This window comes from Oryctolagus cuniculus, chromosome 3 (assembly GCF_964237555.1).
Source record: "Oryctolagus cuniculus chromosome 3, mOryCun1.1, whole genome shotgun sequence".
NCBI lineage: Eukaryota > Metazoa > Chordata > Mammalia > Lagomorpha > Leporidae > Oryctolagus > Oryctolagus cuniculus.
The window spans coordinates 55,601,667-55,617,172 of NC_091434.1; the positions used below are offsets into that span (position 1 = coordinate 55,601,667).

At 35.8% G+C, this 15,506-nt stretch overlaps 1 protein-coding gene and 1 pseudogene across 1 annotated transcript in view; both read right to left on the minus strand.

The window, feature by feature from the left end:
• The window catches only part of ZNF804A (zinc finger protein 804A), a 347,298-nt gene that overhangs the window by 75,108 nt on the left and 256,684 nt on the right, over positions 1-15,506 (minus strand). The gene's annotated exons all lie outside the window — the stretch shown is intronic.
• Positions 6,501-15,506, minus strand: part of LOC127491729 (MOB-like protein phocein pseudogene) — a 113,836-nt pseudogene continuing 104,830 nt past the window's right edge.

Below are 15,506 nucleotides of genomic sequence, written 5' to 3' on the forward strand. Positions count from 1 at the left end.
AGTGATAGTCTGTGAATTTGATACATTGTTAGCACAGCAGGGAAAGCCCATTTGGGAATAATAATATGTTTCAGATATTGAAAAGAAAGGGATATTTTGAAAAGAGACCATTTTCACTTGAAAAGCTTACAGCTAAAATTTGGGTGAAGACATAATGAGAAAGGGAAGGATATTAACAATTTTTGATTGCTACAGGTGAGCATTCTACTCAGATTTTTTCAGCCCTGACACTATTAACACTCAGGTGAATATTAGTAGTCCCATTGTACATTTTATAAAAAGGAGAAGAGGAATGATAATCTGCCCAAGATCTTATTCTTTGTGATGGTGAGACTGAGTTTTCATCAGTTCAAGTTGGGTTACCCACTGACCCTCTTTCTACACCTTACATTGTTCTAGGATAACAGGAGTTAATAGTGGCCTAAATGAATCAGCACAGCAAAAATATATCTCTGAGATACATATTATAAAATGGCATAAACATTTAAGAGTAAGCTCTCTTTGGCTAAAATATAATTTAATTATAATGTGGACATATGACAATTCAAAACATTTAATCATGCCTTTGTAACTCAAATGTGTTATTGCTAGGTAGCCAGTATATTTTAGGAAGATATTTTAAATACTTTTCTTTCTATAAAGCTACAAAAATATAATAATCAAACTACACTAAGATTAAGGAACAATTATCCACTATTCAACAGCACCGGCCCCTCTCACTCTGATTTTTAAACTTAACTACTTGGATCAGTTCATTCATTTAAAAACTGATTTAATTAGGAATTGAAGAATAAGAGCCAGCGCCACAGCTCAATAGGCTAATCTTCCGGCTGTGGTGCTGGCACACCGGGTTCTAGTCCCGGTTGGGGTGCCGGATTCTGTCCCGGTTGCCCCTCTTCCAGGCCAGCTCTCTATGTGGCCTGGGAGTGCAGTGGAGGATGGCCGAAGTACTTGGGCCCTGCACCCGCATGGGAGGCCAGGGGAAGCTCCTGCCTTCGGATCAGCACAGTGCACTGGCCACAGCAGCCATTGGAGGGTGAACCAATGGTAAAGGAAGACCTTTCTCTCTGTCTCTCTCTCACTGTCCACTCTGCCTGTCAACAAAAAAAAAAAAAAAAAAAAAAAAAAGAAGAAGAAGAAGAAGAATTAATTGTAAGTGGGGAAATCTCAAAATTCTCCAAATTTCAGGGTAAATTTTTCAATTGATTGTGTAGTTTTCCAATATAATTATATATGTATTTATATGTATATGCATATATATATATATATATATAATATTCAAGCTCAAATGAAAGATCTCTGCAAGTGAGACCCCAGTAGAAAGAATGGGCCATCAAAGAAGGAGGTACCTTTCTCTGAAGGGAGGAGAGAACTTCCACTTTGACTATGACCTTGTCTAAATAAGATCGAAGTCAGTGAACTCAAGAGGCTTCCATAGCCTTGGAAACTCATGACTAGAGCCTAGGGGGATTTCTGACACCATAAACAAGAGTGTCAAATTGTTAAGTCAACAACAGGAGTCACTGTGTACTTACTCCTCATGTGGGATCTGTCCTTAATGTGTTGTCCAATGTGAGTTGATGGTATAACTAGTACTGAAACAGTATTTTACACTTTGTGTTTCTGTGTGGGTGCAAACTGATGAAATCTTTACTTAATATATACTGAATTGATCTTCTGTATATAAAGATAATTGAAAATGAATCTTGATGTGAATGGAATGGGAGAGGGAGTGGGAGATTGGAGGGATGTGAGTGGGAGGGAAATTACGGGGGGGGAAAAGCCATTGTAATCCATAAACTGTACTTTGGAAAATTATATTTACTAAATAAAAGTTTTTAAAAAATGATATTATGTATTCCCTCCACAGGGTATTTAATGCTACTACATTTTTTAAAATGTATTTTAAATTCTAATCACTTTTTTTCCCTTCAGTGCTGCCAAAATTATTCTATGCTGGATCTTTTTGAAAAGTAAGTCATGGGCTGGCACTGTGATGCAGCAGGTTAATGACTCAACCTGCAGCACCAGCATTACATATGGGCACTGGTTCAAGTCTCAGCTGCTCCACTTCCAATCCAGCTCCCTGCTAATGTGCCTGCGAAATGAAATGAAGATGGTCCAAAACCTTGGGCCCCTGTACCTATAAGAGAGACCTGGTAGAAGCTCCTGGCTCCTGGATCAGCTCAGCTCTGGCCATTGCGGCCATTTAGGGAATAAACCAGAAGATGGAAGACCCCTCCCTCTCTATGTCTCTACCTCTCTTTATAACTCTTTTCAAATAAATAAAAATAAATCTTTTTTAAAAAAGAAAGGTATGTCAGTCTATTTTTAGTGTCTGTGATCTATGAAACAGTCATAAGTTAGCAATGACTTGTTCTATTGATAAACATTATTCTTCAACTGTAAATTAATATTTTATATTAGGAACTAAATCTAATCTAATGGCAATATTTAAAAATCTGAGAACACTTAACTCAGGCATTCCACAATGTTTAACTGCATATCAGCCACTAAAAATGCACATTAAAGTCATGCCATTATATCTTCATGTAATAAAATACTTTGCAGCTACTAGCATAGTGATGCACATTTACTTATTGGCATGTGTGGATATAGTATGACTTCATTTGGTTAAATTATATACATATATATATGGATGCCCTCACTCTGCTTATAGTGCAACATTGGTACTTTAGGATCATGACAGTTCAGGTTAGTTTTACGTTTTTCCTTGCTTTTTAAAATACTACTAAAAGTATTCAAGCAGCCTATATGTGATTACTTCAAAAAGTTCATGGGAAATGGAATTAAAAGATAAGCTTGCTGTGAAGCAAAAACATTTTGAAATCTATGCATATTAGGGGTCCTGGAAAATTTCATGGTAAACACACATTATGAGGAATCTGTGAGCAAATTTCAAAAATGTTTTGCACCAAAATAAACTTATATTCTAATTCCATTTTTTCTATGCATTTTCTAAAGTACTCTCACATAACAATATTCAAAACAATGGGGAAGGTGACAACGATGTAATCAACATATAACATTTAGCCTCAATGGATTCAATCACTGAAAAAGTATTATATTCCAGTTTCTTAACATAGGAAAAAGAAAAATAAACCACACAATATTTTCAATATATTCAATTTCAGAGCAATATAATATGCTTGCATTAAAGAACAGTTCATTTCATAGTGAATACTGATTTTTTATAATAAGGATGTTTCAGTTTTCTAATAAAAATGTTTCATTCTGTTTCTGCTATGTTGCTACTTTGAAAAAGATGTCTATAAGCTTCATATTCAAAACACAAACCATTTTAAGTAAGGCATACAAACAAAAAAACAAAATTCCAAAAAGTTACAGTTGTGTTTAATGGGAATATGAACATTTAATGTCTTACTTATGCTGGGATAGTCTTTACTTTGATGTGACTTTCTGGAATAAGGAAAATCAGTTATCAAATTAGAGAAAATGAAATTAATGCTATTAATAGGAAATATTTATGTAGCACTTATAGGCCTTCTCAACAATTCACATATGTTATGTCATATAATTCTCTCAAGAGCTTGTTGACACTTATCCTGCTATTACTTGCCATTTGATAGATGAGAGCATTGAGACAGAGTTTAGCCAACCTGCCCAAGGTCAAACATTTCCTTCATAGCAGAATCTGGATTGTAATATAAGCATTCTGGCTCCAGTGCCTGCTGTAGTGATTGAGGCTTATGATAACGGTTATAATAACAAAAGTCAACAGAGTCAATGATCATCCAACCCACCATACTCTAGTATTCACTATAAGAATAATAACAAAAATATTGCTCTGTCTTTAATTTTTGTCTAAAGTTTAAGTGGTGCCAGGGTTCCACTCCACTGAGCTGTGTGTCCACTTTATTCTGCTCTCTCAATGAAGGCTCCTAAGGGCCCCAGCTATCACACTCAGACTAATCTCTATTGTCACAGTCAAAGCTAATGTGGAAGCCTCAAAGAACTTCAAAGAGTTTTTTCACAATGGAGAAATAATTTTAAATAAAATTAATTATTTATAATTAATGTACAGAACTTAATATTTTTAAAATATTTATTTATTTATTTAAAAGGCAGTCTTACACAGAAAAAGGTATAGACATAGAAAGAAATCTATGGTTCACTCCTCAAAGACCCCAACAGCCAGGGCTGGGCCAGGCTAAAGCCAGGAGGCCAGAAACTTCATATGGGTCTCCCACATGGAAGTTAGGGGCCCAAGTACTTCAGCAATCTTCCACTGCCTTCCCTGGCACATTAGCACGGAGCTGGATTAGAAGTAGTACAGCCTGACATGAAATGGCACAAATATAGAATACCAGCATCAAAGGCAGAGCTTAACCTGCTATGCCACAATTCTGGCCCCTCTACTTAATTATTTTTGAGTTTCAAATTTCAACTTTTTGATTATTATATCTATTGAAACATACTATTAGCTTCTCAACAAGTAACTATGAGGATTACATCATTTATTGCACCAATATATGCCACAAGTCATTTCCTGCCATAAACGTCATTATATCATAAACAGATACACAGATTTAAAAAAAATCAGGAAAATCTGAAAGCTATACTGAATAATTTATTCAGTTGGAATATGAGTTAAATGCTTTCCTTTAAAAACTTCTGTCATGCAACATACATACATACATACATACACACATATATACATAAATCAAACTAAGGCTTGAGAATAGATTGAGAATAGCTTGAGAGCTAACTTATCCAGAAGAGAGGTGTCCACATTTTCTGTGCTTAACATAGTACTTATCAAGCACTAGTCAACATTTTGATTTTACAAATCGGAATAAAGAGGGTTCCTGGAATAAAGGAACTTAAGTGCTAGTAAGATAGTCACATAAGTAGAATGTTGTCAACCTAGTTAAAAAAAAAAGTGCTATCTATGGTAAAGATTCCATAGGATTGATTGTACCACATAGGTGGGGGTCAAAGAGCACTTCTGAGGAAGGTAACATGTGTTCTGAGCAGTGAATAAGTGACAGTAATTGTGGAAGAAAAGCAATGTTTGAACTGGTTTCCAGTAAGAATCCACACCACATACCAAATCAAGCACTGAAACAACTGATGAGGTCAAGCAACAGATGCAATTTGTTGTTATTAGGGCAGAAAGTACTAGGACATACGTATAAGAGACAAGGCTGGAGAGAAAGGTAAAGCTATAATCATGAACTGTATGGTGCACTGTTTGTAGATGTTTACATCATTTATATTTCTATCACTGAGAGAGAACAGCAACAGATAGGCTTATTGAAAAATGTTAAAATTGCTCATGCCAAGAGATGTAAGTAAGATCTTAGCTATATCATAAAACCTATTGGTTAAACAAATCTGTTCACTTCTGTAATTAGTATTCATACTCTTTTTAATAATTCTATGAAATAGTTATGTTCAAATAACTTATAGAGAATGAGTCTGTCAAATCTTACTTGGAGGGATCTGTTCTAAAATGTCCATAGAATTAATCTGTTATTTATCTATCACACAACTCAGCCATTATTCAATTCCATTTATGACTTTTCCCATCAAGACTGATTCTGCAATCTGGCTCATGTATTACTCCCAGTGTTTGCACCTTTATGAACGCACATGACCTCCCCAGGTTTGTCAGCATGGACGGATTTCAGGTCTGGTTGCCCTTTATTTAGGAAGCTCCAATAGAAACCAGATGCTGTCACAGTCAATCTTTATCCATTCTTGTTCTCTTTCCCCAGGAGACATTCTACTGTGATTACACAACTTAATTTTAAAGAGCAACTACATGCTGAGCACCATGCTAAGTGTTTCTGATTTTTAATGCTTACAACAACTCAATAGGATAAATATTATTAATCCTCAATTACAGATTAGGGAAAGGAGGCCCAGAGAGAACAAATAGCTTTTTTAAGTTTCAGAGGTAATGAGTGGCTGAGTTCAGATTAGAATCTTCCCACAGGAGTCCATTCAATTTCCTTTTCCACTTTAAAATTCATGTTGGCTTCCCATTGTCTAGAGAACAACAATCCTGCCTATGATCATGACACACATCCACCTTCAAGGCAACACCACTTTCAAAATTTTATGTTTTACTACTTCCTCAGACTCACTAGCATCAAACCACATGTTCCCAGAACACTCTGTGATCCTTCAACTCTGTCGTCATTGATGATATTCCTTCCACCAAATGCCATCCACCAGGACTGGAGACTGTTATTCCCTTAGAGTGCTATTTAATGTCACTCTCTTTCATCTCTCCCTGATTCCTGTATGCTTTTCTGAAGCAGGTGAATTATTTATCTTTTATTTGTGTTCTGGCAGTTTTTAACAGCATAGCACCTGCTTATCTTCTTCTATCCTGCTTGTTGAGAAAGGAACAGTGTGTTTTTCAAGTGTGCATTGCTACCAACTAGTTCTATGTCTGATATTTGGTAGGTATTCAGTTGATTTTTGGTACTAAGTTAAAATGTATAACTTCAGGGGTCTAAGTTATTGGTCAGGGCTTCACAGTTGAGACACACAGATCCACACTGAAGAAGGTAAGTGTGAAAAATAGTCCACAAGTCCTGATTAGAAATTTCTGAGCAGACTGTTGAAATAACAGATTAAGGGGCTGGCACTGTGGTACAGTAGGTTAATTTTCTGCCTGTGTTGCCAGCATCCCATGTGGGCGCCGGTTCTAGTCCCACCTGCTCTTCTTCCTGTTCAGCTCTCTGCTATTGCCTGGGAAAGCAGTAGAAGATGACCCAAGTGCTTGAGCCCAGGCACCCACATGTGAGACCTGGAAGAACCTTCTGATTCCTGGATTCAGACTGGTGCAACTCTGACCACTGTGGCCATTTGGGTAGTGAACCAGCAGATGGAAGACCTTTTCCTCTGTCTCCTCTCCCTCTCACTGTCTGTAACTCCACCTCTAAATTAAATAAATAAAATCTTTTAAAAAAACAGATTAAAGGTTGATTCATGCCAATTAACTCAGAATACATTTATTTCACAAATGCTAGTTTTTTTTTAAAAAAATTCTAATGTATTTCTAGGGCCAGAGCACTTCAATGCATGCATTAGATCCTTAATAAAGGTGAGGTAAACAAATAGTACGAAATTAGTAAGCAGTGATTTTTAGGGTTTCTACTTTTAGATTTCCTCTTGTTGTTTTACTGTTATTTACTAGAAAGACGCTGATTTGGAAAGCACTGTGAAGACAGCAGATATATTCAGTATGAGTAGGCTATTTTAGAGCTGCAGAAATAAGGTTGAGGAGAAAGCGACAGATGTTGTCAAATGGGCAGCCAGTATCAGTGTGACCAGATGGCGACATTTCAGAGACCCAGAGGGCCTCAACACTGAACAAGTATTGTTGAGTACTGGGGTCAGTTTGAGTCAGCCAGTGAAGTCCATCAGAATATAATCTAGCTAAATGATCTTACTAGACTATGATGTTGGCTGTGCAATAACTGCATTGTCTTAGCATTTCAAGAAGAGGAAAAAACAAGAATCTAATGACTCCTTCAATTGTATCTCACAGATTATTTAAGAACATATTCCTCTGTACTCTGAAATGCAATTGTATCAATAATTGAGGAATCTGAGAAAATTGACAATTAGCCAAAAAATTATATACTATGCATAAATGAACTGCTTAAAGGATTTTATAGATGGTATTTTCATTGAGATAAGCTTCAACATTAAAAACCAGAATAAAAAAATAGGTAAACTATTTGAATTCATAAGAGTTCTACTTAAAAGAGACACCAATTAAATTTCAAAAATGCATATTATTTGCAACAGGTGCAAAGCAAGTGAGGCCATTTGTTACGCTAAATAAAACAATATAATATTTCAGAATCATTCTAACAAATTGTTTATCTCAAGAAAAATATACATTTTATTAGGATATGCTAGAAAGGATTTGAACAAATGAAAAAAAATTATAGTTTGTTGACAGATGAACATTATTATCAACATAATAAATATGTCAATTGTATCCAATTTGATGTAGACATTGAGTAAAATTTCAATCAAAATTATATGGGGTATTTTTGATGAACATTTATGAAAATATTATATGATTCTGCATAAATATGTATAATTTTATGTAGGTTAATTTATGTATCAATTTAAAGACTTCAAAATTTATATGTGAGAAGCACTTCATGAATAATGATATGAGTGGTCTGAAGATTCTCCCCCAAGTGAAACAACCTAAATGGTAAAAAGTTTACAAAAAACATAACTATTGAAGTCTCTGAAAATTTCCCAATGGTCATACATGGATGGAGAAAGATTTTTGTAAGAAAATCTGTTAAAGTTCAAAAGACAGAAAGTCTGTAACACTTCAGCCATGAACTTCATCTTCAAAAACTACTTTTTTTAGTAAAAAGTAAAATATCTCTATTTTCAGATACCTTGATCTCATATATAGAAAATACCAAGAAATCTACTAAAAAATAAAGCTAATAAACAATCAAGGAAGTTTGTAGAATACAAGATTAATATACAAAAATCAATTTCATTTCTGAACAGTACATGGGATAACTCCAGAATGAAATTTGGAAAGCAATTCCATCTATGAGAGCATCAAAAAATAATACGATATTTAGGAATAAATTTCACAAAATAAGTAACAAAAATTACCAAAAGTGATGAAAAAAAAAAGATTCAAATAGGTAGGAATACATGGCATGTTTCTGGATTGAAATACTTAATATTGTTAAAATAGCAATAATTCTATTTCACAAAGCTTGATGAGCCAATCCACATGGAGAGGAGAGGAAACAAAAGAGCCAAAAATCTTAAAAATAAAAGTAAATTGGAAAATTGCAGTTCTCCATTTGAAATTTGCCAGGGGAAAAAAGCTGCAGGGATCAAGATATAATGTCACTGTCATAATAGACATGCACGTTCACATAATAGCAATGAAACAAAACCTTGTATTTATAGTAAGTCAATTTCTTACATAAGGGAGGTGAGACAATACAATAGAGAATAATCTTTTCAAGAAATGAAAGTAACAGATGTCCACATATAAACACCATGAAGTAGGCCCCTTTCCTCATAAAACACACAGAAGAGGCTGTGGCCCAGCAGGTTAAGTCTCCATCTGTGATGCCAACATCCATATCAGAGCACCAGTTCAAGTCCCAGCTACTCTGTCTCCAGTCCTGCTCCCTGACAATGTACCTGCAAACACAACGGATTATGGTCCAAGCGCTTGGTCCCCTGTCACCCTTGTCAGAACACAGATGGAATCCCAGGCCAGTTGTGGAGTGAACCAATGGTTGGGAGATGCCTATCTCTCTCTCTCTCCCTCTCTCTCTCTCTCTGTTTCTGTGTGTGTGTGTGTGTGTGTGTGTGTGTCTCCCTTTCTGTCACTTTGTCTTTCAAAGGAAAAAAAAAAAAAAAACAACAACACATACAGGGGCAGGAAAGTTTAGCAAAGCTATTAGGACTCTGCTTGGGAGCTTCTGATCTCATATTAGGAGTGCCTGTGTTCAAGCCTTGACTCTGCTCTCAATGCCAGTTTCCTGCTGATGTGCCCCCTGGGAAGCAGCATGTTATGGCTCAAGTACTTGAGTCCCTAACTCCCATGTGGAAGATTCACACTGAGGTCCTGGCGGCCAGCTGTGGCCTGGTTTAGCCCCAGCTGTTTTTGACATTTTAGGAATAAATCGGTGAGTGAGAGCTCTCACTTTGACTCTGTCTATCTGTCTTTCAAATGAATAATAATATTTAAAAATGGACAAAAGGGGAAGGCATTGTAGTGTTGCAGATTAAGCCATTGCTTGGGACACATACATGCCATATCAGAGCGCCTATCTCACCTCCACTTCCAATAAAGTTTCCTGCTAAAGCACATTTTTTTTTTAATTTGAAAGGTATAGTTACAGAGTTGCAGAGGTAGAGAGAAAGACAGAGAGGTCTTCCATCCGCTGGTTTACTCCTCAAACAGCTGCCATGGCTGGAGCTGTGCCAATCCAAAGCCAGGAGCCAGGAACATCCTCTGGGTCTCCCACACGGTTGCATGGATCCAAGGATTTGGACCATCTTCTACTGCTTTCCCAGGCCATAGCAGAGACCTGGGTTGGATGTGGAGCAAGCAGGATTCGAATCGGCACCCAAATGGGATACTGGGACTGCAGGCGGCGGCTTTACCACTATGCCACAGTGCTGGCCCCTAAAACACATTCTAAGCAGCAAAAGTAGTTGGGTCCCTATGCACTTGGGAGATTTGGATGGAATTCATGGTTCTTGGCCTGGCCCAACTCTGGCTCTTGCATGGCACTTGGGGAGTGAATCACAGATGGAGTATCACTCTCTCTCTGTATCTACCTGTCTGTCACTATCTATATCTCAGTGTCTCTCTGCTTTCCAAATAAACTCTGTAAAATGTATCAGAGACAATGATTTTAGAGTGAAAATATAAAACACTAGAAGAAAATTTGAGAGTAAATCCCTGTGACCTTGGTTAACTAAGTCTTAACTTAATTTGAGAGTAAATCCCTGTGACCTTGGTTAACTAAGTCTTCTTAGTTAAGACATCAAAAGCACAAATGACAAGAGAACAAATTAGATGAAAATTATACAAATTTTTTTAAATCAGCACATTTATTGTACAAGTGATACAATAATTAAAGTGAAAAGACACCAGAAAACTATGAGAGAAAATACTTGCAAACTCAATAGATAGGGATTTTCATCGATAATATATATAAATAATTTTATGATTTGATAAGAAAAAGGAAAATAATTTAAATAAAATATGTATGGATGGGTAGCATGGCATAATAGGTTAAGCTGCCACTTGCAATTCCTACATCTCTTATTCCAGAGCTGGCTTGACTCCCATAGTTTCCACTTCTGATCTAGCTTCCTGCTGATGCATCCTGTGAGGAAGCAGATGATTGTCCAAGCTCTTGGGCCCCTACCACTCCTGTGAGAGACTCAGGTGAGTTCTGGGTTCCTGGCTTCAGCCTAGCTCAGCCTTAGTTGTTGAGGAATTTAGGGAGTGAAGCAGAAGATGGAAGACTGCTCTCTCTCCCTCCTTCTCTCTATCCTTCTCTTTTCCTCTCTCTCATTCTCTTTCTCCCCTTTCTCTATCTCCCACTTTTTCTCTCCCTCTGTTACCCTGCCCTTCAAGTACCTCAAAATAAATTAAAAATAAACATAAAAAATAAATGTGCAAAAGTTCTACAAAGGCATTTCTCAAAGAAGATACTCAAATGGCCATAAACAGATGGAAATATGTTTCAAATATCCATTCAGATACTGAAAATCAAAACCAAGTGATATACTACTTACTATCTAGTCTGCTGGTTATATTTAGAAGCAATCAAAAATGAAAAACATGTCAAAACTCAGCAAGAAACAGATTATAGCACTTATTAAAAAGGATGTGGGGAAATGAGAGCATGTGTATTGCCGATAGGAATGTAAAAAGGTGCAGCCACTTTGTAAAACAATGGTGTATTCCTTAAATTATTAGGCTTACGTAGAATACACCAGTTTCATCCAAAAGAAATGAAAACATATGTTCATATAAAATTCATATACAGATATTCATAGTAGCACTATATATAATAGCTAAAACTAAAAACAAACATTTAACATTTGATGAAAGGATGAACAAAATTAGAGAGTATGCATTTGGTGTAGTGGTTAAGATGACTCTTGGGACATCTACATTCCATAGAAGAGTGCCTGAGTTTGACCCCTGGCATTTCTATCAATTCAGGTTTCCTACTAATGTACATCCTTTGAAGGCAGCAGGTTGTGGCTCAAGTTTTGGGCACTTGCCACCCATGTGAACAACCTGAATTGAGTTCCCAGCTCTTGGGCATTTGAGTAGTTAACCACCAGAGGGGAGCTCTGTGGCTCTATCTGTTCATCTCTTTCTAGCTCTCTTACAAAACAAAACAAAACAAAACAAAACAAAACAAAAACAAAACAAAACAAAAAACAGGAAGTTTTGGGCACTTGCCACCCATGTGAACAACCTGAATTGAGTTCCCAGCTCTTGGGCATTTGAGTAGTTAACCACCAGAGGGGAGCTCTGTGGCTCTATCTGTTCATCTCTTTCTAGCTCTCTTACAAAACAAAACAAAACAAAACAAAACAAAACAAAAACAAAACAAAACAAAAAACAGGAAATGTAATGTCACCAAAGGGATTTATTTTATTAAAGTGAGATACAGGCCCACAAAAAAGTATTATTCTGACATAAATATGAAGGACTTATACATAATACAGTATGAACAAACCTTAAAAATATTATAAGTGAAATAATTCAATTGCAAAAATACACTACATAATTTATCTGGAAAAAAGTAGACAGATTTAATAGAAATTTGGTTGTGGCTGTATGTGGCTATAGAGGTGGTGGGAGGAAATGACTACAAACATGATTCCTTTCTGGAGGTTAGTGGAATGTCCTAAAATTAGAACATGGGGATGCTTGTACAATTCTGTGAATATACTAAAAAGCATTCAATTGTAACCTGTAAATGCATGAATTATATTGTATATGAAATCTGTCTCAAGGAGGCTGTTAAAATGACAATATAACTTTAATGTATCCATTTGGTTCTGCTGATAGAAATTTTACTGTATAAAATGAAAATTAAAACACAGCTGTCTTATTTCATTCGGGCAGCTGTAATGAGCTACAACAAACCAGGTCACTCTTAAACACAATAAATTTGTTGCTAAGAGTTCTAGATGTGCTAAAGTCAAAGTTCAGCAGTTTGGTATCTAGTGGGGACCCAGTTTCTGTTCATAAATGGTTCTTTTCTGTTTTGTTCTCACAGAGTAGGAGGACAAGGCAGCTCTCTTGAGCCTCCTTTATAAGGGACACTACTCATTCATGAAGATTATGCCATTCCTCAGAACTTAATTGCCTCTCAAAGGGCCACCTCCTAACACAATCAGATCAGTGTTTAGGTTTCAACATGAAATCTTTCAGTGCATTCAGATTTTGGCAGCAGCTAACTGTTTCCTTGGATTATGTGTGAATCCTGTTCAGTTAAAAGGTAGTTTATATGTTCAGCCTTTACATCAATGAAATCTCTTATAAAAAATAGTAAATAGAGGAATTAAGGAATTAAGATTACAATCACTATTTCTATGAGTAATAATATTGAATTACTGGGGCCAATGTTACCATTGGAAATGGATAGAAATGCAGGTTAATGTAGCAAAACCTCCTCTTCAAAATATTGCAGAGGGTATAAGAAATAAAAATGAGAATGGAGAACAGAGTGAAAGATGAAGGACAAAACAAGAATGAAATCTTGCATTAATGAATGTATCAAAGTGCCATGAACTGGAGATGTGACTAATTCATATCACTTCTAAGTCTCAAAGTAAAGCAGGAAAACAAGCAGATCTAACTTTTAGGCTAGAACAGTTATTAACATCAAACAACCTATAGTTTTGTCTGCATTAGCTAATTTTATTGTGAATAATTTTGTGACACATTAAGAAATATTCAAAACGTAAATTATAGTGAAACCCAAAGAAAAATAAAAGTAAAAATGCTCTTTTGCTTATTTCACTAAGTATAATGGTTTCCAGTTGCATCTATCTTGTTGCAAAAGTCAGGATTTCATTTTTTTTTTACAGCTGAGCAGTAATCCATAGTGTATATATACCATAATTTTTTAATCCAGTCAACATTTGATAACCATCTGAGTTGATTCCATATCTTAGCTATCCTTAATTGTGCTTGCAATGAACATTGGGGTACAGATCATTCTTTCAGATGCTGATTTCTTCTGTTTGGCTAAATTCACAGGAGTGGGATGGCTGGGTTATATGGTAGGTCTATAATCAGATTTCTGAGGTATCTACATACTGTCTTTCACAGTAGCTGCACCAATTCACATTCCCATCAACAGTGGACAGAGGTACCTTTTTCCCTACATCCTCAAGCATTTGATATTTGTTAATTTCTATATGAGAGCCATTCTAACTGGAGTGAAGGTAAACCTCACTATGGTAATTTTGATTTGAATTTCTCTGATGGTTAGCTAGTGATCCTGAGGATTTTTCAAGTATCTGTTGGCCATTTGAATTTCCTCACAAGACAGATATCATTTTTTCCCTAATCCTGGGTAACTAACAGAGTACCTGAAATGCAATGTATTGGAGTGAAATAGACATTTTGAGATTAGATGATTATTTACAGCCCTTATCTCTTCCACTGAGAAACAGTGCTTTTTTTTTTTTTTTTTTTTTTTTTTGCGGTTTTTGCTTTCTCTTCATATTATTTGTTAAACTCTTTTACTTAGTGTAGGATTAACTATATGATCATTAAGTAAACTAAAAACAGATCTTTGTAAAAATTAAGAGAGGGAATGTGAAAGGGAGGAGGAGAAAGGATTGGAGCGTGGGCAGGAGGAGGAGGTTGGGGGGAGTATCACTATGTTCCAAAATCTGTATATATGAAATAAATACACGAAACTTATATAACTTAAATAAAATTGCTTTAAAAATGATTTTTTTGTTCTGAAAGCATTTTCAGTATTTCAGATACCTGAACTTAGTGTCTGGTCACTTAGCAAGGTGTGCAAAAAGAAATCACAACTCTCCTAAGAGATCCTCCATCCACACAGATTCAATTAAAAACAAAAACAAAACAAACCAAACAAGAAAAACCTTTGCCATCTGGATAAGAGTATAAATCAAGAGTTAATCTTGGACTTGTCATCAGCTCCAGGGTATTACTAGGAAAATTCCCTTACCACAGAACAGGGCAGGGGTTTAAAACTTTCCTTTAAATTTTAATAACAAACTAAGTTCATTACAAAGAGGATCACAAATCTTTGGATACAGATCCCCTTCATTTTAGACCTCTTAAATCCTACAGATCATTTTCAAAAGAAATAGGGAAACTTACATTTAAAAACCATCTAAACAATGAAGAGCACTTAATGGAATCTTTTTTTGGAGATTTGACTTGAACTGAATATATCAGAATTCTTTTCAATGGAAATAGAATGTATGGGAGAAGGAGAGAGAGGGAGAGAAAAAGCTCCAGAGAAAGGAATGTATGGGATACACACATTTTTTAGCTCTGTCCACAAAGAAGGCTCAGAAGCAAGACATCAGGTGGAAAACACAACACTTAACTCCAAGATGTTTATTTCTACTTCAACCATCAGAGCATCTTAGGGAAATGGCTGATTCTAGGTATAAAGATATAAAATAAAAGATATGTCTGGAATATCATGTTGTGAAAGCAAGTACGAAAATGTCTGAAGAATTATAGGACACATCAGAAATCAACAGAAGCCCACTACAAGAGTTTCTCACTTGCCAAATATTGAAAATATTTAGTATCAAATAGACAATTATATTTGTTTTTTTAAAAAAAATTTATTTATTTATTTGAAAGTCATAGTTACACAGAGAGAGGAAAGGTAGAGAGAGAAAGAGGTCTTCTATCCGCTGGTTCACTCCCCAAATGGCTGCAACGCCTGGAGCTG